The sequence below is a fragment of the Lissotriton helveticus genome, chromosome 5_1 (genome assembly GCF_964261635.1).
Source record: "Lissotriton helveticus chromosome 5_1, aLisHel1.1, whole genome shotgun sequence".
NCBI classification, from domain to species: Eukaryota; Metazoa; Chordata; class Amphibia; order Caudata; family Salamandridae; genus Lissotriton; species Lissotriton helveticus.
The window spans coordinates 1,649,811,743-1,649,839,714 of NC_136065.1; the positions used below are offsets into that span (position 1 = coordinate 1,649,811,743).

The window sequence follows — 27,972 nt, forward strand, 5'->3', positions numbered from 1 at the left end:
TGCTCCAGGTGAGGCTCAAACTCACAACCTCGGCATGCCTCAATGCAAGTACTGCTGTATAAGTATCACGCGCTAACCGATTGCGCCACTGGAGCTCACTGTTCTCATATCTCCCCAGTTGAGCCATCTAGAGCTGACCAAGTAGATACTGGCACTGCTCCCTTATTCACTGTGCAAGATCGACTCACATGCTAGCATGTTATCATGACTACTAAAAACTACAGTCCTAATGGAACAGATTTGATAATTCTGCTATATCATGTGCTCTGTCTATTGAACACCACATACATTTGCCAGTTCTGACACAGTCTAGGAGAAACTTATGATTATTTGTAATTAGCACATAGTAAGAATTTCCTAAAAAATGAAACATAGTCACCTAAGGCAGACGAGGTGGCCGAGTGGTTAAGGCGATGGACTGCTAATCCATTGTGCTCTGCACGCGTGGTTTCGAATTCCACCTTCGTCGGAACGCCATCAGACACTCTTTTGAAGGTGGGCATGTCTCGTAGTACAATTTCACTCTCTTTCAAGACACAGCCATAATCCACTAGAAGGGCCCAACTGACTATTCCATTTTGGCAATTATGTCAAATTAAGGGAAGTGTTTTGTGCTTAATTGAAATTAGATCTTTCATGAAGTGTCCAGAGGATTGCCTTTCCCTCACTCCTGGCCTTCTAACCAGTTTGGATAGATAGACTGATAAGAAAGCAGCTCTTACTCCTAAAGTTTCAGCCATCTCAAGTGTATGACTGTTGACATATGTCTGCCCCACAGAGACAGATCACTTCTAATAAGTGAGTTCTCTATCTGTCACTGATTGCGGACATACTAAAGAGAGCTATCAGTATGGTCATACATGTGAATACTCTTATGTTCTCAAATCAAAATGGAGTTTTTCCTACTTCCAAGAAAAGTGTCTTAAGCATGCTCTTCAATTTGTGCACGCATGTAGACATTCAAATGCAACTGCATTTCCATACAGAGTCTCAAAATCATAGATATCTTCATACCGCAGTAAGAATACATGAAGCGATTTACATACTGCAGGCAGGCTGGCATTGTAGCTCAGTGGCAGAGCACTGGTCTTGTAAACCAGGGGTCATGAGTTCAAACCTCATCAGGGCCTTTTTATATGTGAGTTTCTGTATGTTGTTTCCAAGTCATTCTTTCTAGGAGTCACACATTGTCTTAAGTTTGCTTATTGACAAGCTTCCCTTTCCTGCTTTCATCGTATCAAGAAGACTTCATGAAAACCATTGAACCATAAACTATTGCCTCACCCCTTCCGATCGCCTGACGAACGCCTGACAAACGCCATTCTCACCCTGCCGGGCAAAGCCAAATAAGCCATGCATATTTGAAGTTCCTTTGAAAGTCAGAGCGAGGACTATGACCTCTGTTCCGACTGAGTCTGCATCCACAGAAAGGATGAAATAAGGATCTAGAAATTGCACCAAGGAGATGTGAACTTCATCCCCCTTAAAATACTTTTCCTCCCAGATGCCCCGGCTCTTAGTCAAATGAGGTTAATCTTCAAAACCCCACCCCCACTAACCATAAATATCCGACTCTCCTGCTGTCCATTCAAATGATACAAGGTATCTTGTACATAGAGAGAATGTGAGAAAAAGCAGAATCGCTTCATAGATTTGGTGACCTTGGAAGGGTCGGCTGGATAAAGAAGTGAACCTGATTTCGGGAAAAGGAGTATCGTGATGGGGATGAGGAAAAGAGAACATGGACCACATTCACAAGTTAGAGAAATAAATGTAATAGGTTGAATGGTTTTAAAAAGTTAACTATGAGCATGAATTGTGTTTTTTAAACTGCAAAGAATTAAAAAATCAATGTGGGATTGGAGGCACAATCTGAGCAGAAAGCACCATAAGCTGCTATGGTGCAACTCTTATGTTGACTAGAAACATTAATATGATGACGCTCTTCTTTTGATATGTCTTTCAGTTAAATTGTATTGTAAGTAGCTCATACAGCACTGTTTGCAGCTCCTCAGTATATGGTTATCCCCTGACAACAATGTTTTCATCATATTTATTATTCTACAAATGTATTTTTAAATGCACTGATGTGGTGTTTGCATGCTATGCAAGACGGCACATCATGGAATGTTTATAAGGAGCATCGAATAGGATTGTGATATTTGCACCTGGAAGAGTCGGACACGCATGTGGAATTTTAGTTCGTGTACTGAACATCATCTGCGCCATCTTGCCCATGCCTCAGACTCACGTATGAACATACACGACAGCCATTTTAGGTACCATGGTCTCCCTGTTCACGATCGATCGTCAGCGCACTTCCCTGACCCTGCAAGCATCCCCCATGCACCCTGGCTGCTCCAGCTCTCACATGCACAAGTCATGAACCCTCCCCTTCCGCATGACTCTGTCTCTGGGAATCACACCCCGCGCCTGACCAACACCTCCTTTCCTTCCATGAATACCCCTCTTTTGATAAACCCTTCCTCTACGCTCGATTGTCCACACTGATCCTTCCTTTCATGAATATCTCTCCTTTGATGACCCCTTCCTCTGAGCCCGATTGTCTGCACCGACCGCTGGTCATCCCTTAGCCTGAGGATACAGTTTATTGCCCACTACTGTATGCACTCGCCCCCTCTTCAAAGGAGCTACTATTGATCATGACCTCCCCAACCCCTGAGATTCGATCAGGCGCACACATTCCAAAGGAATCGGCGGAACACTCAGCTGCGTGATAGCCCCCTCCTATTGTATGGGGGGTGAGGACCTCTACTGTAGCCACGTGTTGGAATGAGCCGGAACTGGGGGGTACCGGGGATGTCTTTTTCATTACTTCACAATGTCTTTATTGTAATAAAGAGCGGTCACATGTCGTAAACCAGTGTATAAAAGGCCAGGCCTCAGAGAGGCTGTTAGAGAGCACCTCGAGACGATACCTTGTTGTCCGATCTGATGTGTTCTGCTCCGTCGGAATAAAACTTGTTTCCTGTCTTCCTGTCTCCAGCGCCTGCCTCTTTATTTGATAAACTTCGTATGGTATTAAAGGCGTTTAATGCCGGGCAAAATTACTTAAGAAACATCGACTAAATCGCCTGACCATTTTTCTGATTTTCCTCAATTGGCGTCCCAGCGTGGGGCCCATCAGCGACACGTGGATCCAGTGGGAGAGGTCCCGACGACAGAGTGAACGACTGCAACGATCGGGAGAGCTCCTGTCCGATAGACCCTCGTCTGACAGCCGATCATCCGAACTTCACTGGTTCCGAGCAGACCTCTCCCGAGTGATCTACGGTCCTGACTGGGAACCATCAGGAGTGCCGCGGTAGAAACAGAGAGTAGAGGACGTTTGGGCGCTGGAAGCGGAAGACAAGAAACTGTCCATGCGGTCCGGGTAAGGTCGTGACACACGACGAATTGCGAATTGATTAATTGTTTGATTGATTGAAATACTAGTATTTGCTTTGTCGCTCTTTGAGATATTCGCTGCCTGCAAACGGGGAGGAATAGGAATATTCTATCTCCCTTTGCGGATTGTGAAGGGTAGGTAACGCAGACTTTTGTCCCCCATTGTAATCTGCCGTACCTATTTTTCTCCCCACTGATTGATTGTCCGAACATAGATTGTTTGGAGTATAGTTCTTTTGAGGTTCTCTGCTTGCAAATAACGTAGAATAGCAATATTCTGTCTAGTCTTTGCAAATAGTGAAAGATAGGTAGTGCGGACCTTTGTCCCCCGTTGTAATCTGTCATTCCTGTCTTCTCCCCACTGATTGGTAGTTGGTTCAACCCGGACCGCTTATTAGAGATGAACCATCCAGCTCCATTGGAAGGCACCCCTAATAAGGACATGTTCACTAAGCAAGGACTAGTCGCTATAGCTTATAGTAAGTTATGGCATAAATATACAAAAAAGGACCCCGAAAGTCAGTGGCCACTGATAGGTTCCTTTGATGATCATAAAATAAAAACGTTAGAAGCAGCTGTTAGAACAAATAAGGCAACGCCCACCATGCTCGATAGTATCGGCATGTGGCGCAAAGAAGCAGAGCAACGAAGGAAAAGAGAAGAAGCAAAAATAGGGAAAGAGTTACGAAAGGAAGCCCACCTGGCCGCTAAGGAACTAGATGAAGAAATAAGAAGGAGAGAGGAAGTTAGACAAACGCAAGAATCAGGGTCGGCAGGCCAATGCCCTGTTAGGACCCCCTCTACGCTCTACCCGGAGATGCCCTCCAAACAACGGGCAAACGACGAGTTACTGCTAGTCCTCCAATTATCTACATGCCCCCTCCTTATGCCCCCTGCCAGCCTCTAGCACAGCACCTACCAGTTCTGAGTGCGGGCGAGGGTGACCCTAGCGCTAGTGCCCCAGCGCTTACGGCCTTCGCACCGGCCACATTGGTAACAACATCAGATGAACTCGAGACTAGCAAGCAGCCAACAGCCTGACCAAATAGGTTGAGCAAAGACGAGCGGGATGGGATTGACAAGATAGCAAAGACACTGGTAGAACGGAAGGAGAGCGAAGAATATACGATGGATATGCATAATTCACATGCCGGTAGCCACAGACGGCATTTCATTTTACGGTTCAGCTACCACACCCTGAACGCATATGAGGATAGGTATCAAAATAAGGGTCCTGCTAAGCTGACGGCTCTATATAGAAAGGTCGATGTTGGAGATGGGACTGAGCGCGATGTGACGGACCTCTTCATGCAAACGCTTGAAGTCTTCCGCCACCTCACGGAACAGAAACCAGAGGTCAAGATCACAGTCCCTGAAACAGCTGAGTCCCCATTAGAAGTAGCCAACACTATCATGCCTATCAGAGAAGCCGCCCCCTACTGGGTTCCCCCAAGAGGTCAGGGAACAAACGACAATATCAACCACGCAGATGCAAAAGGGAGGGTTGTGTACAATTGGGTTTACCAACCATGGGATCGACAAGATATTTTAACCTTTAGGCAAACCCTGCCTGATTTAAGGAAGAACCCGACAGCATTTTACACTGAATTAGGCACAGCCTTGGGCTCAACGATAATGACTCTAGCAGACATTGATTTATTTTTCGGGTTATGTCTGCCGGCTGACGTGTGGAAGCAAATCCGGAAAGCCGATCACACAGATCTGTTCGGACATACCTGGAATCAACTCAGTGAGCTAGATAGACGACGAGAGCCCGGAAGGAAACCGATAAAAGACATACTGGAACTTCCGGACAAAATAGTCCAGAAGCTAAAAACCTTGATCCCAGAGAAAAAGGTAGATTGGTCAAAAGTCACAGCTTGCCGTCAGAAACCCCAGGAAGACGTATAAGAATACTTCTCCCGATTTGAAACGGTGTTCTCCGACTACAGTGGCCAAGACATGACCACCGCAACCGGACAACACCTATTTGTGCAAAACTACGTAAAGGGTCTGTCACAAGAGGTTTCCCAAAAGTTACAAACGAGCGAGAGTAGTTGGGGGGCCTCCAAATCCGCCGCTATCCTCCAAATGGGTCAGTACTACGAACACCAAAAGAATGAGAATGATAGGGCAACCGAGAGAAAGAAGAAAGATTTGAAAGAAAGGGTGATGATAGCCCAGATACAAGGGGTGGCAGTCGGGAAAGAACTACACAGGGGGAGCTACCAATCAATCGCCCCTAGAAATCCACCCCCAAAGGACCGCACACCCACTCCCTACTCTGGACGTAGGGACATAGAAGATAATCAGTGTGCATTTTGCAAAGGATTCTGGCATTGGAAGTCTCAATGTCCGGTTCTTCTGGAACTAATTAAAAATAAAGAAACGAGGGACATGACGAATGGCCCCAGGACTAGAGGGCAGGGGCGGGGGTACACAAACGACACCAACAGCGACAGACCAGGAAGATCGAACACATTTGACCGTCCCCGACAGAACCAGTACCAACTATCTGACAGTGAGAACACTCCCGACTTCGAATAGGACTGCCAGGGGCAAGGGAGGGATCCAGTCGAGCTCTGTGTTGACCAGCAAGGTCCTTACGTCACCGCTAAGGTCCTGGGTACAAAGTCTCCATTCTTGGTAGACACTGGAGCGACACGTAGTGTATTATCAACGCGACTGATTCCAAGGGCACCCTTGTCTGGCTCGCACATTACATCGATAGGTTTCGATGGAACGCCCTCCACTAATCCCCTGTCTGTACCTATCTCCTTTGACCTAGGAAACAACCCCACTGACACAACATTTCTGCTCTCCTCCAACCCCCCTGACGCCATTATGGGTATTGATTTACTAAAACATTTCCGAGCTACTATTAGGTGTTCCCCAGATGGAGTCCGAGTCATCCAGTACGACAACCCGAGCATGTCCAGATCCCGCCCCGCACGACATATGTACTCTATAACTGATGCTGACCTATCCTTGCTCGACACCCTACCCCTGTACCTATGGGCCAGAAACGACTCGGATGTAGGGCGAATGATGATCGACCCTGTGCACATAACTGTTCGACCAGACGCAATACTCCCGAAACTCCCACAGTACCGGATATCGCCCGAAGGCGAAAAGGCATTGGTAGCGATTATTCAGTCCCTGGTAGATGCAGGAGTGGTAGAGGAAGTGGTTAGTAATGTCTGCAACAGCCCTATCCTACCCATTGTTAAGAAGCAAGGTGAGGGAGATGAGAAAGCGTACCGCTTCATCATCGACCTGCGAGAAGTCAACAAAGTGGTGGTGCCACAGTACCCCGTAGTCTCAGACATCACCACCATTCTGACCCTCATCCCGTCCACTGCCACCACCTTCACCGTTATTGATCTCAAGAATGCATTTTTCTCTATCCCCATCCATCCAGACAGCCGTTATCTCTTCAGCTTCACCTTAAAAAACCGTTCGTACCGATTTTGTAGAGCTCCCCAGGGCTACACTGAAAGTCCCAGCATTTACAGCCAGGCCCTCAAAAGACAGCTGGACGCCGTCCAGCTACCAGATGGAGTGGTGTTGATCCAATATGTCGATGATATCCTTTTGGCGGCCGACACCACTCCACTTGCAATCACGGCCACTATCCAACTCTTGCACTTTCTTGCGGAGAATGGCCACAAAGTCTCCAAAAAGAAACTGCAGTTCTGCCAGCCTCAAGTGACATACCTAGGCCATCTCCTGTCCAAAGAAGGGAGGAAACTTACGCCCGACCGAATCCAAACCATCCTAGACACCCCCATCCCAAAAACACAGAAGCAAGTCCGTTCATTGGTGGGCCTTACCTCTTTTTGCCGACAATGGTTACCAAATTTCAGTCTCATTATAAAACCCCTACTTTCCCTGTTGGCCAAAGATGTTCCCTTCCCACTCCCTTGGACCCCCGAATGCCAAGCGTCCTTTAAGGAGTTGCGGGATGCCCTTTGCTCGGCACCTGTCCTAGGAACACCAGATTACTCCAAGCCCTTCTCCCTCTTCACTCACGAAAGGGAGGGATGCGCATTGTCTGTTCTAACACAGCCCATCGGCTCCAAACAACGCCCTTGTGCCTACTTCTCTGCCACTCTTGACCCAGTCGCCAGAGCTTCACCTGCCTGCCTTCGAGCAGTAGCCGCCGCTGCTGTCTCTATCCGTCAGAGTGAGGGAATTGTACTTTCGAACTCTCTCACGGTGTTAGTACCCCACGCAGTTGACACCCTTTTTAACCAGACCAAGACTCAACACCTGACTAGTGCACGACTGACGGGGTACGAATTGACTCTACTTGCACCCCACATCACTCTGAAGAGATGCACGACTTTGAATCTTGCTACACTGTTGCCCTTGCCTGAAAATGACCCCGATGTGCCCCCTATACACGACTGTGTGACCCTCACGGACGAACAGACCAGGAGTAGAATTGACCTCCGAGACATTGCTTTTACAGACCCTGATGGAGAACTATGGGTAGAAGGCTCTTGTATCAAACTCCCAGACGGCACCACTTCAGCTGCCTATGCGGTGACGACAGCCCGAACAGTAGTTGAAACAGCCCGCATCACGCAACGATCCGCACAAGCGGCAGAGCTAATTGCCCTCACACGAGCATGTATCATAGCAGCAGGAACCACGGCAAACGTTTACACGGACAGCCAGTATGCCTTCGGGGTGGTTCATCATTTTGGGCTCTTGTGGAGGGAAAGGGGATTCCTGACGTCCCACGGCACGCCCATCCTTCACGGAGATCTAGTCTCCGCCCTGATTGAAGCAGTTCTCCTCCCCAAACGATTAGCAGTGATCAAATGCCAGGCACACAAGAAGGTGACGGACTTAGTTGGACAGGGAAACGCACTGGCCGACATCACTGCCCGAACCACAGCTGAGAATAGGACGACGACACGCATGTATGTGACCAGGTCACAAGCAGAAAAATGGACTGACGCTAGGGAAACGATTAGGGACATCCAGTCGGCCAGCACACCTCACGAACTGACTGAGTGGGCACGGGTGGGTCTAAAGGACGATGAAGGCTGCTGGCGGACAAAAGACACAAACAAATGGTTGCTGCCTGACTCATACTTGATTCCCATACTGACTATGGCACACTCCCCTGCACACATAGGTTCTGTCCCCATGATTGAACTCATTTCCAAAGTCTGGCACAACAACAAAATCCCCGACTCAGCCAAACGCCTGGTCCAGCAGTGCCTTATCTGCCTACAACACAACCCCGGGAAAGGAACTGTGGTACCCCGGGGAGGGTTTGGGATCCCCGACCACCCCTTTGAGGTCCTCCAGATGGATTACATCCAGCTGGAGAGATGCCAAGGCTTGAAGTACGTATTAGTCATTGTATGCGCCTTCAGCAAATGGGTGGAAGCCTATCCAACCCGTGATAACACTGCCATGACTACTGCCAAAGTACTACTGAAAGAGTTTTGCCCTCGCTACGGCCTTTGTCGAATTTTATGGAGCGACAATGGCCCCCACTTCATAGCTGAAGTTATCCAACTAATCTTGAAGGGGCTGGGGGTAAAGCAGAGGTTTCATGCGGTCTTCCACCCCCAATCCGCTGGCCTAGTTGAGCGACACAATGCTACACTGAAACTGAAACTGTCAAAAATAGTGGCCACCACAGGACTTAAGTGGCCAGATGCCCTCCCACTGGCATTGCTATTGATGCGCTCCACTCCCACTAAGCACCACTTGACCCCCTACGAGGTTGTGTTTGGGCGACCAATGAACCTCTGGACTGCCCCCAAACCGACCTCCATTCACGACGTCCCCGACGTCCTGCTGTCAGATTATTTATACAAATTAACTAAAACGTTGTCTGTCATTCATCAACAGGTGCAGCAGGCCATCCCCGATGCTTCCAGGGGTCCCGGTCACGATATCCAACCGGGAGATTATGTTTTAGTCTGGAATTTCCAACGGGCAAAGAGTCTGGAACCCCGGTGGACGGGCCCCTGGCAAGTACTGATCACCACTCGGACGGCCCTTCGAGTAGAGGGGAAAAGGCACTGGCTGCACGCACACCACTGCAAGAAGGTCTCCTCTACCCTGGCCACGACAGAAAACGTCGACACCCAAAAAGAGCTCCTGAACAAAGACCGGCCATCACTGAACTGCTATCCTGATACCGAGGCACTTGAACTTGCAAAATTCTCTGATCCCACTGTGCCATCCCGGGAAGGGTATTTCCTGCGTCAAAAAGGAGGGAGCTTCGGCTAAGTAGACCACGGACTAAGTTAAAATCTCAGAACGGTGGCCTAAAACAACCAAGGGTTACCCGGAGAGAAGCTAAACAAAGTCTGTGGTTCTGCCCATTACCGAGCACCTTGAAGATGATGGAAGCGCCGCATAAGAAGATGATGGAAGCGCCAGATAAGAAGATGATGGAAGCAACCGGAAATACCCACTACAGGAACCCAAAGGCTGACAATTTGCACAAATCAAAGACAATCGCCTTCTTCATTGTCTTCCTCCTTTGCCTCCTCCTCATGACTTCCTTCTGGATCTTGGAGGAAAGCACACCCGCTCATCAGATATTGCCGACCACTGCACAGCCAACCACCATGAAAGAGCACCACCTGGTCTCCCTTTCGCCTCAGCTCCGAGAAAGGCGTAAGGAGTTCTGGAACAATTCCTTCGTGCAACTATTGCACCAGCACAACCTTGCTGCAAATGCCACGAACTTCTGGATCTGCGGGTTGCTCCCGCATGCCACTGGACACTCCATCCCCTTCATCCCTTCTCCTTTCTCAGTTCACGGCTCCTGCCTCGCCTGGTTGATCCTCTTGCAGGAAAGCCACAAGGACAACGCCGCTTCTGGTCAAACAGTGTCACACTTCTACTATGGGTTCTGGCTGAACAAAACAGGAAGGACATCTGCCCCCTTTTGTCCTGTGACCTCAGGTTCCGCCTTCCATATGAACATCCCTGCCAAAGAACGAGTTGAAATGCAAGTGCTCCACAATCCAGCTAGACCCACCTTCTCCTACCTGCGGAAGCAAACGGCTGCCACTCTGACTGTGGCCCTGTCTGTCATCAATGTCACAGGTCTCGTGTGCCTCGAAGGCCAGGGAACACAGCTGGTGGGTCACAGTTCCTGCCACATCACCAGAACATTGGTCTCAGTTGATCCCCCCTCCTTTGTTGCTTCTCCGAATATGTACTTTGTTTGTGGCACCAAAGCTTACACTTGGCTCCCGAAAGGTTGGAGGGGTACGTGCTACATCGCCTTCATTCTTCCCCCCACGTATGTGGCCCCAGCCTACCATCACTGGCAAAAGCGCGCCGGAGACATTGGACAAGCCGACTCCACCGGAGCACAGTTCCTGGATGCGGTGAAGGGACTTGTTCCTCTGTGGGGCCCAATGGCAAATAGCCGCGCTATCCGACACCTGACTCAGGCAGTAGAAACAACCATTAACATCACGGCTGGCATCCTCGCTAACAACACGGCTGAGCTTCAGGCAGTCCGCCTGGTGGCTCTTCAAAACCGCCTTGTTCTAGATGTGGTTCTGGCCGACCGTGGAGGAGCATGCCGCATCATCGGCTCCAGCTGTTGCACCTACGTGCCAGATAACTCGCCTTCAGTCTACAAAGCAATCGAACACCTCCACAGACTATCCTCAGAGGTATACCAGGAGCAAGAAGGATGGTCGCTTGGAAGCTGGTTTTGGGACACTTTGAAGGATTGGGGATGGAGGTTGTTTACATTTATACTGATACCAGTCGTGGTACTGTGTGGGTGTTGCTTAGGTATTCAATGTTTGCCACCTTTGTGTTCACTCATTTCTAACTGTATGTGCCCTAAGACTTTGGACTTTAGAACTGAGCACATGAGTACCCTCTATGAGATAGAAATATGTGGTCTTATGGGGATAGATCCGAATTGACAAGCTGGCGAGACATGTTAAAAGGGAGGACTGTGGAATTTTAGTTTGTGTACTGAGCATCATCTGTGCCATCTTGCCCATTCCTCAGACTCACGTATGAACATACACGACAGCCATTTTAGGTACCATGGTCTCCCTGTTCACGATCGATCGTCAGCGCACTTCCCTGACCCTGCAAGCATCCCCCATGCACCCTGGCTGCCCCCGCTATCACATGCACAAGTCATGAACCCTCCCCTTCCGCATGACTCTGTCTCTGGGAATCACACCCCGCGCCTGACCAACACCTCCTTTCCTTCCATGAATACCCCTCTTTTGATAAACCCTTCCTCTACGCTCGATTGTCCACACCGATCCTTCCTTTCATGAATATCTCTCCTTTGATGACCCCTTCCTCTGAGCCCGATTGTCTGCACGGACCGCTGGTCATCCCTTAGCCTGAGGATACAGTTTATTGCCCACTACTGCATGCACTCGCCCCTCTTCAAAGGAGCTACTATTGATCATGACCTCCCCAACCCCTGAGATTCGATCAGGCGCACACATTCCAAAGGAATCGGCGGAACACTCAGCTGCGTGATAGCCCCCTCCTATTGTATGGGGGTGAGGACCTCTACTGTAGCCACGTGTTGGAATGAGCCGGAACTGGGGGGTACCGGGGATGTCTTTTTCATTACTTCACAATGTCTTTATTGTAATAAAGAGCGGTCACATGTCGTAAACCAGTGTATAAAAGGCCAGGCCTCAGAGAGGCTGTTAGAGAGCACCTCGAGACGATACCTTGTTGTCCGATCTGATGTGTTCTGCTCTGTCGGAATAAAAATTGTTTCCTGTCTTCCTGTCTCCAGCGCCTGCCTCTTTATTTGATAAACTTCGTATGGTATTAGAGGCGTTTAACGGCAAGCAAAATTACTTAAGAAACATCGACTAAATCGCCTGACCATTTTTCTGATTTTCCTCACGCAGATCCTGAAAAGAAGTAAAGACTCTCTAGCAAGGGCCGTCTGTACCCTGAGTTTAATCTTTACTTTTAGTGAAATGGTTTATGAAAAACCAGTAAGCTGCTCCAGGTGAGGCTCAAACTCACAACCTCGGCATGCCTCAATGCAAGTACTGCTGTATAAGTATCACACGCTAACCGATTGCGCCACTGGAGCTCACTGTTCTCATATCTCCCCAGTTGAGCCATCTAGAGCTGACCAAGTAGATACTGGCACTGCTCCCTTATTCACTGTGCAAGATCGACTCACATGCTAGCATGTTATCATGACTACTAAAAACTACAGTCCTAATGGAACAGATTTGATAATTCTGCTATATCATGTGCTCTGTCTATTGAACACCACATACATTTGCCAGTTCTGACACAGTCTAGGAGAAACTTATGATTATTTGTAATTAGCACATAGTAAGAATTTCCTAAAAAATGAAACATAGTCACCTAAGGCAGACGAGGTGGCCGAGTGGTTAAGGCGATGGACTGCTAATCCATTGTGCTCTGCACGCGTGGTTTCGAATTCCACCTTCGTCGGAACGCCATCAGACACTCTTTTGAAGGTGGGCATGTCTCGTAGTACAATTTCACTCTCTTTCAAGACACAGCCATAATCCACTAGAAGGGCCCAACTGACTATTCCATTTTGGCAATTATGTCAAATTAAGGGAAGTGTTTTGTGCTTAATTGAAATTAGATCTTTCATGAAGTGTCCAGAGGATTGCCTTTCCCTCACTCCTGGCCTTCTAACCAGTTTGGATAGATAGACTGATAAGAAAGCAGCTCTTACTCCTAAAGTTTCAGCCATCTCAAGTGTATGACTGTTGACATATGTCTGCCCCACAGAGACAGATCACTTCTAATAAGTGAGTTCTCTATCTGTCACTGATTGCGGACATACTAAAGAGAGCTATCAGTATGGTCATAAATGTGAATACTCTTATGTTCTCAAATCAAAATGGAGTTTTTCCTACTTCCAAGAAAAGTGTCTTAAGCATGCTCTTCAATTTGTGCACGCATGTAGACATTCAAATGCAACTGCATTTCCATACAGAGTCTCAAAATCATAGATATCTTCATACCGCAGTAAGAATACATGAAGCGATTTACATACTGCAGGCAGGCTGGCATTGTAGCTCAGTGGCAGAGCACTGGTCTTGTAAACCAGGGGTCATGAGTTCAAACCTCATCAGGGCCTTTTTATATGTGAGTTTCTGTATGTTGTTTCCAAGTCATTCTTTCTAGGAGTCACACATTGTCTTAAGTTTGCTTATTGACAAGCTTCCCTTTCCTGCTTTCATCGTATCAAGAAGACTTCATGAAAACCATTGAACCATAAACTATTGCCTCACCCCTTCCGATCGCCTGACGAACGCCTGACAAACGCCATTCTCACCCTGCCGGGCAAAGCCAAATAAGCCATGCATATTTGAAGTTCCTTTGAAAGTCAGAGCGAGGACTATGACCTCTGTTCCGACTGAGTCTGCATCCACAGAAAGGATGAAATAAGGATCTAGAAATTTCACCAAGGAGATGTGAACTTCATCCCCCTTAAAATACTTTTCCTCCCAGATGCCCCGGCTCTTAGTCAAATTAGGTTAATCTTCAAAACCCCACCCCACTGACCATAAATATCCGACTCTCCTGCTGTCCATTCAAATGATACAAGGTATCTTGTACATAGAGAGAATGTGAGAAAAAGCAGCATCGCTTCATAGATTTGGTGACCTTGGAAGGGTCGGCTGGATAAAGAAGTGAACCTGATTTCGGGAAAAGGAGTATTGTGATGGGGATGAGGAAAAGAGAACATGGACCACAATCACAAGTTAGAGAAATAAATGTAATAGGTTGAATGGTTTTAAAAAGTTAACTTTGAGCATGAATTGTGTTTTTTAAACTGCAAAGAATTAAAAAATCAATGTAGGATTGGAGGCACAATCTGAGCAGAAAGCACCATAAACTGCTATGGTGCAACTCTTATGTTGACTAGAAACATTAATATGATGACGCTCTTCTTTTGATATGTCTTTCAGTTAAATTGTATTGTAAGTAGCTGATACAGCACTGTTTGCAGCTCCTCAGTATATGGTTATCCCGTGACAACAATGTTTTCATCATATTTATTATTCCACAAATGTATTTTTATATGCACTGATGTGGTGTTTGCATGCTATGCAAGACGGCACATCATCAAATGTTTATAAGGAGCATCGAATAGGATTGTGATATTTGCACCTGGAAGAGTCAGACACGCAGATCCTGAAAAGAAGTAAAGACTCTCTAGCAAGGGCCGTCTTTACCCTGACTTTAATCTTTACTTTTAGTGAAATGGTTTATGAAAAACCAGTAAGTTGCTCCAGGTGAAGCTCGAACTCACAACCTCAGCATGCCTCAATGCAAGTACTGCTGTATAAATACTGCGCGCTAACCTATTGCGCCACTGGAGCTCACTGTTCTCATATCTCCCCAGTTGAGCCATCTAGAGCTGACCAAGTAGATACTGGCACTGCTCCCTTATTCACTGTGCAAGATCGACTCACATGCTAGCATGTTATCATGACTATTAAAAACTACAGTCCTAATGGAACAGATTTGATAATTCTGCTATGTCATGTGCTCTGTCTATTGAACACCACATACATTTGCCAGTTCTGACACAGTCTAGGAGAAACTTATGATTATTTGTAATTAGCACATAGTAAGAATTTCCTAAAAAATGAAACATAGTCCCCTAAGGCAGAAGAGGTGGCCGAGTGGTTAAGGCGATGGACTGCTAATCCATTGTGGTCTGCACGCGTGGGTTCGAATCCCACCTTCGTCGGAACGCCATCAGACACTCTTTTGAAGGTGGGCATGTCTCGTAGTACAATTACACTCTCTTTCAAGACACAGCCATTATCCACTAGAAGGGCCCAACTAACTATTCCATTTTGGCAATTATGTCAAATTAAGGAAAGTGTTTTGTGCTTAATTGAAATTAGATCTTTCATGAAGTGTCCAGAGGATTGCCTTTCCCTCACTCCTGGCCTTCTAACCAGTTTGGATAGATAGACTGATAAGAAAGCAGCTCTTACTCCTAAAGTTTCAGCCATCTCAAGTGTATGACTGTTGACATATGTCTGCCCCACAGAGACAGATCACTTCTAATAAGTGAGTTCTCTATCTGTCACTGATTGCGGACATACTAACTAGAGCTATCAGTATGGTCATAAATGTGAATACTCTTATGTTCTCAAATCAAAATGGAGTTTTTCCTACTTCCAAGAAAAGTGTCTTAAGCATGCTCCTCAATTTGTGCACGCATGTAGACATTCAAATGCAACTGCATTTCCATACCGAGTCTCAAAATCATAGATATCTGCATACCGCAGTAAGAATACATGAAGCGATTAACATACTGCAGGCAGGCTGGCCTTGTAGCTCAGTGGCAGAGCACTGGTCTTGTAAACCAGGGGTCATGAGTTCAAGCCTCATCAGGGCCTTTTTATATGTGAGTTTCTGTATGTTGTTTCCAAGTCATTCTTTCTAGGAGTCACACCTTGTCTTAAGTTTGCTTATTGACAAGCTTCCCTTTCCTGCTTTCATCGTATCAAGAAGACTTCATGAACACCATTGAACCATAAACTATTGCCTCGCCCCTTCCGATCGCCTGACAAACGCCATCCTCACCCCGCCGGGCAAAGCCAAATAAGCCATGCATATTTGAAGTTCCTTTGAAAGTCAGAGCGAGGACTATGAACTCTGTTCCGACTAAGTCTGCATCCACAGAAAGGATGAAATAAGGATCTAGAAATTTCACCAAGGAGATGTGAACTTCATCCCCCTTAAAATACTTTTCCTCCCAGATGCCCTGGCTCTTAGTCAAATGAGGTTACTCTTCAAAACCCCACCCCCACTAACCATAAATATCCGACTCTCCTGCTGTCCATTCAAATGATACAAGGTATCTTGTACATAGAGAGAATGTGAGAAAAAGCAGAATCGCTTCATAGATTTGGTGACCTTGGAAGGGTCGGCTGGATAAAGAAGTGAACCTGATTTCGGGAAAAGGAGTATCGTGATGGGGATGAGGAAAAGAGAACATGGACCACATTCACAAGTTAGAGAAATAAATGTAATAGGTTGAATGGTTTTTAAAAGTTAACTTTGAGCATGAATTGTGTTTTTTAAACTGCAAAGAATTAAAAAATCAATGTGGGATTGGAGGCACAATCTGAGCAGAAAGCACCATAAGCTGCTATGGTGCAACTCTTATGTTGACTAGAAACATTAATATGATGACGCTCTTCTTTTGATATGTCTTTCAGTTAAATTGTATTGTAAGTAGCTGATATAGCACTGTTTGCAGCTCCTCAGTATATGGTTATCCCGTGACAACAATGTTTTCATCATATTTATTATTCTACAAATGTATTTTTAAATGCACTGATGTGGTGTTTGCATGCTATGCAAGACGATACATCATGGAATGTTTATAAGGAGCATCGAATAGGATTGTGATATTTGCACCTGGAAGAGTCGGACACGCATGTGGAATTTTAGTTTGTGTACTGAACATCATCTGCGCCATCTTGCCCATTCCTCAGACTCACGTATGAACATACACGACAGCCATTTTAGGTACCATGGTCTCCCTGTTCACGATCGATCATCAGCGCACTTCCCTGACCCTGCAAGCATCCCCCATGCACCCTGGCTGCCCCCGCTCTCACATGCACAAGTCATGAACCCTCCCCTTCCGCATGACTCTGTCTCTGGGAATCACACCCCGCGTCTGACCAACACCTCCTTTCCTTCCATGAATACCCCTCTTTTGATAAACCCTTCCTCTACGCTCGATTGTCCACACCGATCCTTCCTTTCATGAATATCTCTCCTTTGATGACCCCTTCCTCTGAGCCCGATTGTCTGCACGGACCGCTGGTCATCCCTTAGCCTGAGGATACAGTTTATTGCCCACTACTGTATGCACTCACCCCTCTTCAAAGGAGCTACTATTGATCATGACCTCCCCACCCCCTGAGATTCGATCAGGCGCACACATTCCAAAGGAATCGGCGGAACACTCAGCTGCGTGATAGCCCCCTCCTATTGTATGGGGGGTGAGGACCTCTACTGTAGCCACGTGTTGGAATGAGCCGGAACTGGGGGGTACCGGGGATGTCTTTTTCATTACTTCACAATGTCTTTATTGTAATAAAGAGCGGTCACATGTCGTAAACCAGTGTATAAAAGGCCAGGCCTCAGAGAGGCTGTTAGAGAGCACCTCGAGACGATACCTTGTTGTCCGATCTGATGTGTTCTGCTCCGTTGGAATAAAACTTGTTTCCTGTCTTCCTGTCTCCAGCGCCTGCCTCTTTATTTGATCAACTTCGTATGGTATTAAAGGCGTTTAACGCCGGGCAAAATTACTTAAGAAACATCGACTAAATCGCCTGAGCATTTTTCTGATTTTCCTCAATTGGCGTCCCAGCGTGGGGCCCATCAGCGACACGTGGATGCAGTGGAAGAGGTCCTGACGACAGAGTGAACGACTGCAACGATCGGGAGAGCTCCTGTCCGATAGACCCTCGTCTGACAGCCGATCATCCGAACTTCACTGGTTCCAAGCAGACCTCTCCCGAGTGATCTACGGTCCTGACTGGGAACCATCAGGAGTGCCACGGTAGCAACAGAGAGTAGAGGACGATCGGGCGCTGGAAGCGGAAGACGAGAAACTGTCCATGCGGTCCGGGTAAGGTCGTGACACACGACGAATTGCGAATTGATTAATTGTTTGATTGATTGAAATACTAGTATTTGCTTTGTCGCTCTTTGAGATATTCGCTGCCTGCAAACGGGGAGGAATAGGAATATTCTATCTCCCTTTGCGGATAGTGAAGGGTAGGTAACGCGGACTTTTGTCCCCCATTGTAATCTGCCGTACCTATTTTTCTCCCCACTGATTGATTGTCGGAACATAGATTGTTTGGAGTATAGTTCTTTTGAGGTTCTCTGCTTGCAAATAACGTAGAATAGCAATATTCTGTCTAGTCTTTGCAAATAGTGAAAGATAGGTAGTGCGGACCTTTGTCCCCCGTTGTAATCTGTCATGCCTGTCTTCTCCCCACTGATTGGTAGTTGGTACAACCCGGACCGCTTATTAGAGATGAACCATCCAGCTCCATTGGAAGGCACCCCTAGTAAGGACATGTTCACTAAGCAAGGACTAGTCTCTATAGCTTATAGTAAGTTATGGCATAAATATACAAAAAAGGACCCCGAAAGTCAGTGGCCACTGATAGGTTCCTTTGATGATCATAAAATAAAAACGTTAGAAGCAGCTGTTAGAACAAATAAGGCAACGCCCACCATGCTCGATAGTATCGGCATGTGGCGCAAAGAAGCAGAGCAACGAAGGAAAAGAGAAGAAGCAAAAATAGGGAAAGAGTTACGAAAGGCAGCCCACCTGGCCGCTAAGGAACTAGATGAAGAAATAAGAAGGAGAGAGGAAGTTAGACAAACGCAAGAATCAGGGTCGGCAGGCCAATGCCCTGTTAGGACCCCCTCTACGCTCTACCCGGAGATGCCCTCCAAACAACGGGCAAACGACGAGTTACTGCTAGGTCCTCCAATTATCTACATGCCCCCTCCTTATGCCCCCTGCCAGCCTCTAGCACAGCACCTACCAGTTCTGAGTGCGGGCGAGGGTGACCCTAGCGCTAGTGCCCCGGCTCTTACGGCCTTCGCACCGGCCACATTGGTAACAACATCAGATGAACTCGAGACTAGCAAGCAGCCAACAGCCAGACCAAATAGGTTGAGCAAAGACGAGCGGGATGGGATTGACAAGATAGCAAAGACACTGGTAGAACGGAAGGAGAGAGAAGAATATACGATGGATATGCACAATTCACATGCCGGTAGCCACAGACGGCATTTCATTTTACGGTTCAGCTACCACACCCTGAACGCATATGAGGATAGGTATCAAAATAAGGGTCCTGCTAAGCTGACGGCTCTATATAGAAAGGTCGATGTTGGAGATGGGACTGAGCGCGATGTGACGGACCTCTTCATGCAAACGCTTGAAGTCTTCCGCCACCTCACGGAACAGAAACCAGAGGTCAAGATCACAGTCCCTGAAACAGCTGAGTCCCCATTAGAAGTAGCCAACACTATGATGCCTATCAGAGAAGCCGCCCCCTACTGGGTTCCCCCAAGAGGTCAGGGAACAAACGACGATATCAACCACGCAGATGCAAAAGGGAGGGTTGTGTACAATTGGGTTTACCAACCATGGGATCGACAAGATATTTTAACCTTTAGGCAAACCCTGCCTGATTTAAGGAAGAACCCGACAGTATTTTACACTGAATTAGGCACAGCCTTGGGCTCAACGATAATGACTCTAGCAGACATTGATTTGTTTTTCGGGTTATGTCTGCCGGCTGACGTGTGGAAGCAAATCCGGAAAGCTGATCACACAGATCTGTTCGGACATACCTGGAATCAACTCAGTGAGCTAGATAGACGACGAGAGCCCGGAAGGAAACCGATAAAAGACATACTGGAACTTCCGGACAAAATAGTCCAGAAGCTAAAAACCTTGATCCCAGAGAAAAAGGTAGATTGGTCAATAGTCACAGCTTGCCGTCAGAAACCCCAGGAAGACGTATCAGAATACTTCTCCCGATTTGAAACGGTGTTCTCCGACTACAGTGGCCAAGACATGACCACCGCAACCGGACAACACCTATTTGTGCAAAACTACGTAAAGGGTCTGTCACAAGAGGTTTCCCAAAAGTTACAAACGAGCGAGAGTAGTTGGGGGGCCTCCAAACCCGCCGCTATCCTCCAAATGGCTCAGTACTACGAACACCAAAAGAATGAGAATGATGGGGCAACCGAGAGAAAGAAGAAAGATTTGAAAGAAAGGGTGATGATAGCCCAGATACAAGGGGTGGCAGTCGGGAAAGAACTACACAGGGGGAGCTACCAATCAATCGCCCCTAGAAATCCACCCCCAAAGGACCGCACACCCACTCCCTACTCTGGACGTAGGGACATAGAAGATAATCAGTGTGCATTTTGCAAAGGATTCGGGCATTGGAAGTCTCAATGTCCGGTTCTTCTGGAACTAATTAAAAATAAAGAAACGAGGGACATGACGAATGGCCCCAGGACTAGAGGGCAGGGGCGGGGGTACACAAACGACACCAACAGTGACAGACCAGGAAGATCGAACACATTTGACCTTCCCCGACAGAACCAGTACCAACTATCTGACAGTGAGAACACTCCCGACTTCGCATAGGACTGCCAGGGGCAAGGGAGGGATCCAGTCGAGCTCTGTGTTGACCAGCAAGGTCCTTACGTCACGCTAAGGTCCTGGGTACAAAGTCTCCATTCTTGGTAGACACTGGAGCGACACGTAGTGTATTATCAAAGCGACTGATTCCAAGGGCACCCTTGTCTGGCTCGCACATTACATCGATAGGTTTCGATGGAACGCCCTCCACTAATCCCCTGTCTGTACCTATCTCCTTTGACCTAGGAAACAACCCCACTGACACAACATTTCTGCTCTCCTCCAACTCCCCTGACGCCATTATGGGTATTGATTTACTAAAACATTTCCGAGCTACTATTAGGTGTTCCCCAGATGGAGTCCGAGTTATCCTGTACGACAACCCGAGCATGTCCAGATCCCGCCCCGCACGACATATGTACTCTGTAACTGATGCTGACCTATCCTTGCTCGACACCCTACCCCTGTACCTATGGGCCAGAAACGACTCGGATGTAGGGCGAATGATGATCGACCCTGTGCACATAACTGTTCGACCAGACGCAATACTCCCGAAACTCCCACAGTACCGGATATCGCCCGAAGGCGAAAAGGCATTGGTAGCGATTATTCAGTCCCTGGTAGATGCAGGAGTGGTAGAGGAAGTGGTTAGTAATGTCTGCAACAGCCCTATCCTACCCATTGTTAAGAAGCAAGGTGAGGGAGATGAGAAAGCGTACCGCTTCATCATCGACCTGCGAGAAGTCAACAAAGTGGTGGTGCCACAGTACCCCGTAGTCTCAGACATCACCACCATTCTGACCCTCATCCCGTCCACTGCCACCACCTTCACCGTTATTGATCTCAAGAATGCATTTTTCTCTATCCCCATCCATCCAGACAGCCGTTATCTCTTCGGCTTCACCTTAAAAAAACGTTCGTACCGATTTTGTAGAGCTCCCCAGGGCTACACTGAAAGTCCCAGCATTTACAGCCAGGCCCTCAAAAGACAGCTGGACGCCGTCCAGCTACCAGATGGAGTGGTGTTGATCCAATATGTCGATGATATCCTTTTGGCGGCCGACACCACTCCACTTGCAATCACGGCCACTATCCAACTCTTGCACTTTCTTGCGGAGAATGGCCACAAAGTCTCCAAAAAGAAACTGCAGTTCTGCCAGCCTCAAGTGACATACCTAGGCCATCTCCTGTCCAAAGAAGGGAGGAAACTTACGCCCGACCGAATCCAAACCATCCTAGACACCCCCATCCCAAAAACACAGAAGCAAGTCCGTTCATTGGTGGGCCTTACCTCTTTTTGCCGACAATGGTTACCAAATTTCAGTCTCATTATAAAACCCCTACTTTCCCTGTTGGCCAAAGATGTTCCCTTCCCACTCCCTTGGACCCCCGAATGCCAAGCGTCCTTTAAGGAGTTGCGGGATGCCCATTGCTCGGCACCCGTCCTAGGAACACCAGATTACTCCAAGCCCTTCTCCCTCTTCACTCACGAAAGGGAGGGATGCACATTGTCTGTTCTAACTCAGCCCATCCGCTCCAAACAACGCCCTTGTGCCTACTTCTCTGCCACTCTTGACCCAGTCGCCAGAGCTTTACCTGCCTGCGTTCGAGCAGTAGCCGCCGCTGCTGTCTCTATCCGTCAGAGTGAGGGAATTGTACTTTCGAACTCTCTCACGGTGTTAGTACCCCACGCAGTTGACACCCTTTTGAACCAGACCAAGACTCAACACCTGACTAGTGCACGACTGACAGGGTACGAATTGACTCTACTTGCACCCCACATCACTCTGAAGAGATGCACGACTTTGAATCCTGCTACACTGTTGCCCTTGCCTGAAAATGACCCCGATGTGCCCTCTATACACGACTGTGTGACCCTCACGGACGAACAGACCAGGAGTAGAATTGACCTCCGAGACATTGCTTTTACAGACCCTGATGGAGAACTATGGGTAGACGGCTCTTGTATCAAACTCCCAGATGGCACCACTTCAGCTGCCTATGCGGTGACGACAGCCCGAACAGTAGTTGAAACAGCCCGCATCACGCAACGATCCGCACAGGCGGCAGAGCTAATTGCCCTCACACGAGCATGTATCATAGCAGCAGGAACCACGGCAAACGTTTACACGGACAGCCAGTATGCCTTCGGGGTGGTTCATCATTTTGGGCTCTTGTGGAGGGAAAGGGGATTCCTGACGTCCCACGGCACGCCCATCCTTCACGGAGATCTAGTCTCCGCCCTGATTGAAGCAGTTCTCCTCCCCAAACGATTAGCAGTGATCAAATGCCAGGCACACAAGAAGGTGACGGACTTAGTTGGACAGGGAAACGCACTGGCCGACATCACTGCCCGAACCACAGCTGAGAATAGGACGGTGACACGCATGTATGTGACCAGGTCACAAGCAGAAAAATGGACTGACGCTAGGGAAACGATTAGGGACATCCAGTCGGCCAGCACACCTCACGAACTGACTGAGTGGGCACGGGTGGGTCTAAAGGACGATGAAGGCTGCTGGTGGACAAAAGACACAAACAAATGGTTGCTGCCTGACTCATACTTGATTCCCATACTGACTATGGCACACTCCCCTGCACACATAGGTTCTGCCCCCATGATTGAACTCATTTCCAAAGTCTGGCACAACAACAAAATCCCCGACTCAGCCAAACGCCTGGTCCAGCAGTGCCTTATCTGCCTACAACACAACCCCGGGAAAGGAACTGTGGTACCCCGGGGAGGGTTTGGGATCCCCGACCACCCCTTTGAGGTCCTCCAGATGGATTACATCCAGCTGGAGAGATGCCAAGGCTTGAAGTACGTATTAGTCATTGTATGCGCCTTCAGCAAATGGGTGGAAGCCTATCCAACCCGTGATAACACTGCCATGACTACTGCCTAAGTACTACTGAAAGAGTTTTTCCCTCACTACGGCCTTTGTCGATTTTTATGGAGCGACAATGGCCCCCACTTCATAGCTGAAGTTATCCAACTAATCTTGAAGGGGCTGGGGGTAAAGCAGAGGTTTCATGTGGTCTTCCACCCCCAATCCGCTGGCCTAGTTGAGCGACACAATGCTACACTGAAACTGAAACTGTCAAAAATAGTGGCCACCACAGGACTTAAGTGGCCAGATGCCCTCCCACTGGCATTGCTATCGATGCGCTCCACTCCCACTAAGCACCACTTGACCCCCTACGAGGTTGTGTTTGGGCGACCAATGAACCTCTGGACTGCCCCCAAACCGACCTCCATTCACGACGTCCCCGACGTCCTGCTGTCAGATTATTTATACAAATTAACTAAAACGTTGTCTGTTATTCATCAACAGGTGCAGCAGGCCATCCCCGATGCTTCCAGGGGTCCCGGTCACGATATCCAACCGGGAGATTATGTTTTAGTCCGGAATTTTCAACGGGCAAAGAGTCTGGAACCCCGGTGGACGGGCCCCTGGCAAGTACTGATCACCACTCGGACGGCCCTTCGAGTAGAGGGGAAAAGGCACTGGCTGCACGCACACCACTGCAAGAAGGTCTCCTCGACCCTGGCCACGACAGAAAACGTCGACACCCAAGAAGAGCTCCTGAACAAAGACCGGCCATCACTGAACTGCTATCCTGATACCGAGGCACTTGAACTTGCAAAATTCTCTGATCCCACTGTGCCATCCCGGGAAGGGTATTTCCTGCGTCAAAAAAGAGGGAGCTTCGGCTAAGTAGACCACGGACTAAGTTAAAATCTCAGAACGGTGGCCTAAAACAACCAAGGGTTACCCGGAGAGAAGCTAAACAAAGTCTGTGGTTCTGCCCATTACCGAGCACCTTGAAGATGATGGAAGCGCCACATAAGAAGATGATGGAAGCGCCAGATAAGAAGATGATGGAAGCAACCGGAAATACCCACTACAGGAACCCAAAGGCTGACAATTTGCACAAATCAAAGACAATCGCCTTCTTCATTGTCTTCCTCCTTTGCCTCCTCCTCATGACTTCCTTCTGGATCTTGGAGGAAAGCACACCCGCTCATCAGATATTGCCGACCACTGCACAGCCAACCACCATGAAAGAGCACCACCTGGTCTCCCTTTCGCCTCAGCTCCGAGAAAGGCGTAAGGAGTTCTGGAACAATTCCTTCGTGCAACTATTGCACCAGCACAACCTTGCTGCAAATGCCACGAACTGCTGGATCTGCGGGTTGCTCCCTCATGCCACTGGACACTCCATCCCCTTCATCCCTTCTCCTTTCTCAGTTCACGGCTCCTGCCTCGCCTGGTTGATCCTCTTGCAGGAAAGCCACAAGGACAACGCCGCTTCTGGTCAAACAGTGTCACACTTCTACTATGGGTTCTGGCTGAACAAAACAGGAAGGACGTCTGCCCCCTTTTGTCCTGTGACCTCAGGTTCCGCCTTCCATATGAACATCCCTGCCAAAGAACGAGTTGAAATGCAAGTGCTCCACAATCCAGCTAGACCCACCTTCTCCTACCTGCGGAAGCGAACGGCTGCCACTCTGACTGTGGCCCTGTCTGTCATCAATGTCACAGGTCTCGTGTGCCTCGAAGGCCAGGGAACACAGCTGGTGGGTCACAGTTCCTGCCACATCACCAGAACATTGGTCTCAGTTGATCCCCCCTCCTTTGTTGCTTCTCCGAATATGTACTTTGTTTGTGGCACCAAAGCTTACACTTGGCTCCCGAAAGGTTGGAGGGGTACGTGCTACATCGCCTTCATTCTTCCCCCCACGTATGTGGCCCCAGCCTACCATCACCGGCAAAAGCGCGCCGGAGACATTGGACAAGCCGACTCCACCGGAGCACAGTTCCTGGATGCGGTGAAGGGACTTGTTCCTCTGTGGGCCCAATGGCAAATAGCCGCGCTATCCGACACCTGACTCAGGCAGTAGAAACAACCATTAACATCACGGCTGGCATCCTCGCTAACAACACGGCTGAGCTTCAGGCCGTCCGCCTGGTGGCTCTTCAAAACCGCCTTGTTCTAGATGTGGTTCTGGCCGACCGTGGAGGAGCATGCCGCATCATCGGCTCCAGCTGTTGCACCTACGTGCCAGATAACTCGCCTTCAGTCTACAAAGCAATCGAACACCTCCACAGACTATCCTCAGAGGTTCACCAGGAGCAAGAAGGATGGTCGCTTGGAAGCTGGTTTTGGGACACTTTGAAGGATTGGGGATGGAGGTTGTTTACATTTATACTGATACCAGTCGTGGTACTGTGTGGGTGTTGCTTAGGTATTCAATGTTTGCCACCTTTGTGTTCACTCATTTCTAACTGTATGTGCCCTAAGACTTTGGACTTTAGAACTGAGCACATGAGTCCCCTCTATGAGATAGAAATACGTGGTCTTATGGGGATAGATCCGAATTGACAAGCTGGCGAGACATGTTAAAAGAGAGGACTGTGGAATTTTAGTTCGTGTACTGAACATCATCTGCGCCATCTTGCCCATTCCTCAGACTCACGTATGAACATACACGACAGCCATTTTAGGTACCATGGTCTCCCTGTTCACGATTGATCGTCAGCGCACTTCCCTGACCCTGCAAGCATCCCCCATGCACCCTGGCTGCCCCCGCTCTCACATGCACAAGTCATGAACCCTCCCCTTCCGCATGACTCTGTCTCTGGGAATCACACCCCGCGCCTGACTAACACCTCCTTTCCTTTCATGAATACCCCTCTTTTGATAAACCCTTCCTCTACGCTCGATTGTCCACACCGATCCTTCCTTTCATGAATATCTCTCCTTTGATGACCCCTTCCTCTGAGCCCGATTGTCTGCACGGACCGCTGGTCATCCCTTAGCCTGAGGATACAGTTTATTGCCCACTACTGTATGCACTCGCCCCTCTTCAAAGGAGCTACTATTGATCATGACCTCCCCACCCCCTGAGATTCGATCAGGCGCACACATTCCAAAGGAATCGGCGGAACACTCAGCTGCGTGATAGCCCCCTCCTATTGTATGGGGGGTGAGGACCTCTACTGTAGCCACGTGTTGGAATGAGCCGGAACTGGGGGGTACCGGGGATGTCTTTTTCATTACTTCACAATGTCTTTATTGTAATAAAGAGCGGTCACATGTCGTAAACCAGTGTATAAAAGGCCAGGCCACAGAGAGGCTGTTAGAGAGCACCTCGAGACGACACCTTGTTGTCCGTTCTGATGTGTTCTGCTCCGTCGGAATAAAACGTGTTTCCTGTCTTCCTGTCTCCAGCGCCTGCCTCTTTATTTGATAAACTTCGTATGGTATTAGAGGCGTTTAACGCCGAGCAAAATTACTTAAGAAACATCGACTAAATCGCCTGACCATTTTTCTGATTTTCCTCACGCAGATCCTGAAAAGAAGTAAATACTCTCTAGCAAGGGCCGTCTTTACCCGGAGTTTAATCTTTACTTTTAGTGAAATGGTTTATGAAAAACCAGTAAGCTGCTCCAGGTGAGGCTCGAACTCACAACCTCAGCATGCCTCAATGCAAGTACTGCTGTATAAGTACCGCGCGCTAACCGATTGCGCCACTGGAGCTCACTGGTCTCATATTTCCCCAGTTGAGCCATCTAGAGCTGACCAAGTAGATACTGGCACTGCTCCCTTATTCACTGTGCAAGATCGACTCACATGCTAGCATGTTATCATGACTATTAAAAACTACAGTCCTAATGGAACAGATTTGATAATTCTGCTATATCATGTGCTCTGTCTATTGAACACCACATACATTTGCCAGTTCTGACACAGTCTAGGAGAAACTTATGATTAATTGTAATTAGCACATAGTAAGAATTTCCTAAAAAATGAAACATAGTCACCTAAGGCAGACGAGGTGGCCGAGTGGTTAAGGCGATGGACTGCTAATCCATTGTGCTCTGCACGCGTGGGTTCGAATCCCACCTTCGTCGGAACGCCATCAGACACTCTTTTGAAGGTGGGCATGTCTCGTAGTACAATTACACTCTCTTTCAAGACACAGCCATAATCCACTAGAAGGGCCCAACTGACTATTCCATTTTGGCAATTATGTCAAATTAAGGGAAGTGTTTTGTGCTTAATTGAAATTAGATCTTTCATGAAGTGTCCAGAGGATTGCCTTTCCCTCACTCCTGGCCTTCTAACCAGTTTGGATAGATAGACTGATAAGAAAGCAGCTCTTACTCCTAAAGTTTCAGCCATCTCAAGTGTATAACTGTTGACATATGTCTGCCCCACAGAGACAGATCACTTCTAATAAGTGAGTTCTCTATCTGTCACTGATTGCGGACATACTAACTAGAGCTATCAGTATGGTCATAAATGTGAATACTCTTATGTTCTCAAATCAAAATGGAGTT

The 27,972-nt window shown here is 48.1% G+C and overlaps 10 non-coding genes across 10 annotated transcripts; 7 read left to right on the top strand and 3 right to left on the bottom strand.

Moving 5' to 3' along the window:
* On the bottom strand, positions 1-95 carry TRNAI-UAU (transfer RNA isoleucine (anticodon UAU)). The gene is made up of 2 exons: positions 58-95; positions 1-36 (listed from the first exon to the last, which is right to left on the bottom strand). It is a non-coding gene; the product is annotated as a tRNA-Ile (tRNA).
* A 292-nt stretch (positions 96-387) lies between these two features.
* On the top strand, positions 388-469 carry TRNAS-GCU (transfer RNA serine (anticodon GCU)). The gene has a single exon. It is a non-coding gene; the product is annotated as a tRNA-Ser (tRNA).
* A 589-nt stretch (positions 470-1,058) lies between these two features.
* Positions 1,059-1,130, top strand: TRNAT-UGU (transfer RNA threonine (anticodon UGU)). Its single transcript has one exon. It is a non-coding gene; the product is annotated as a tRNA-Thr (tRNA).
* An 11,658-nt stretch (positions 1,131-12,788) lies between these two features.
* Positions 12,789-12,870, top strand: TRNAS-GCU (transfer RNA serine (anticodon GCU)). The gene has a single exon. It is a non-coding gene; the product is annotated as a tRNA-Ser (tRNA).
* Positions 12,871-13,459: 589 nt separating this feature from the next.
* Positions 13,460-13,531, top strand: TRNAT-UGU (transfer RNA threonine (anticodon UGU)). Its single transcript has one exon. It is a non-coding gene; the product is annotated as a tRNA-Thr (tRNA).
* Positions 13,532-14,685: 1,154 nt separating this feature from the next.
* TRNAI-UAU (transfer RNA isoleucine (anticodon UAU)) lies at positions 14,686-14,780 on the bottom strand. The gene is made up of 2 exons: positions 14,743-14,780; positions 14,686-14,721 (listed from the first exon to the last, which is right to left on the bottom strand). It is a non-coding gene; the product is annotated as a tRNA-Ile (tRNA).
* Positions 14,781-15,072: 292 nt separating this feature from the next.
* Positions 15,073-15,154, top strand: TRNAS-GCU (transfer RNA serine (anticodon GCU)). The gene has a single exon. It is a non-coding gene; the product is annotated as a tRNA-Ser (tRNA).
* Positions 15,155-15,743: 589 nt separating this feature from the next.
* TRNAT-UGU (transfer RNA threonine (anticodon UGU)) lies at positions 15,744-15,815 on the top strand. Its single transcript has one exon. It is a non-coding gene; the product is annotated as a tRNA-Thr (tRNA).
* An 11,259-nt stretch (positions 15,816-27,074) lies between these two features.
* Positions 27,075-27,169, bottom strand: TRNAI-UAU (transfer RNA isoleucine (anticodon UAU)). Its single transcript has 2 exons — positions 27,132-27,169; positions 27,075-27,110 (listed from the first exon to the last, which is right to left on the bottom strand). It is a non-coding gene; the product is annotated as a tRNA-Ile (tRNA).
* A 292-nt stretch (positions 27,170-27,461) lies between these two features.
* Positions 27,462-27,543, top strand: TRNAS-GCU (transfer RNA serine (anticodon GCU)). Its single transcript has one exon. It is a non-coding gene; the product is annotated as a tRNA-Ser (tRNA).
* The last annotated feature ends 429 nt before the right edge of the window (positions 27,544-27,972 follow it).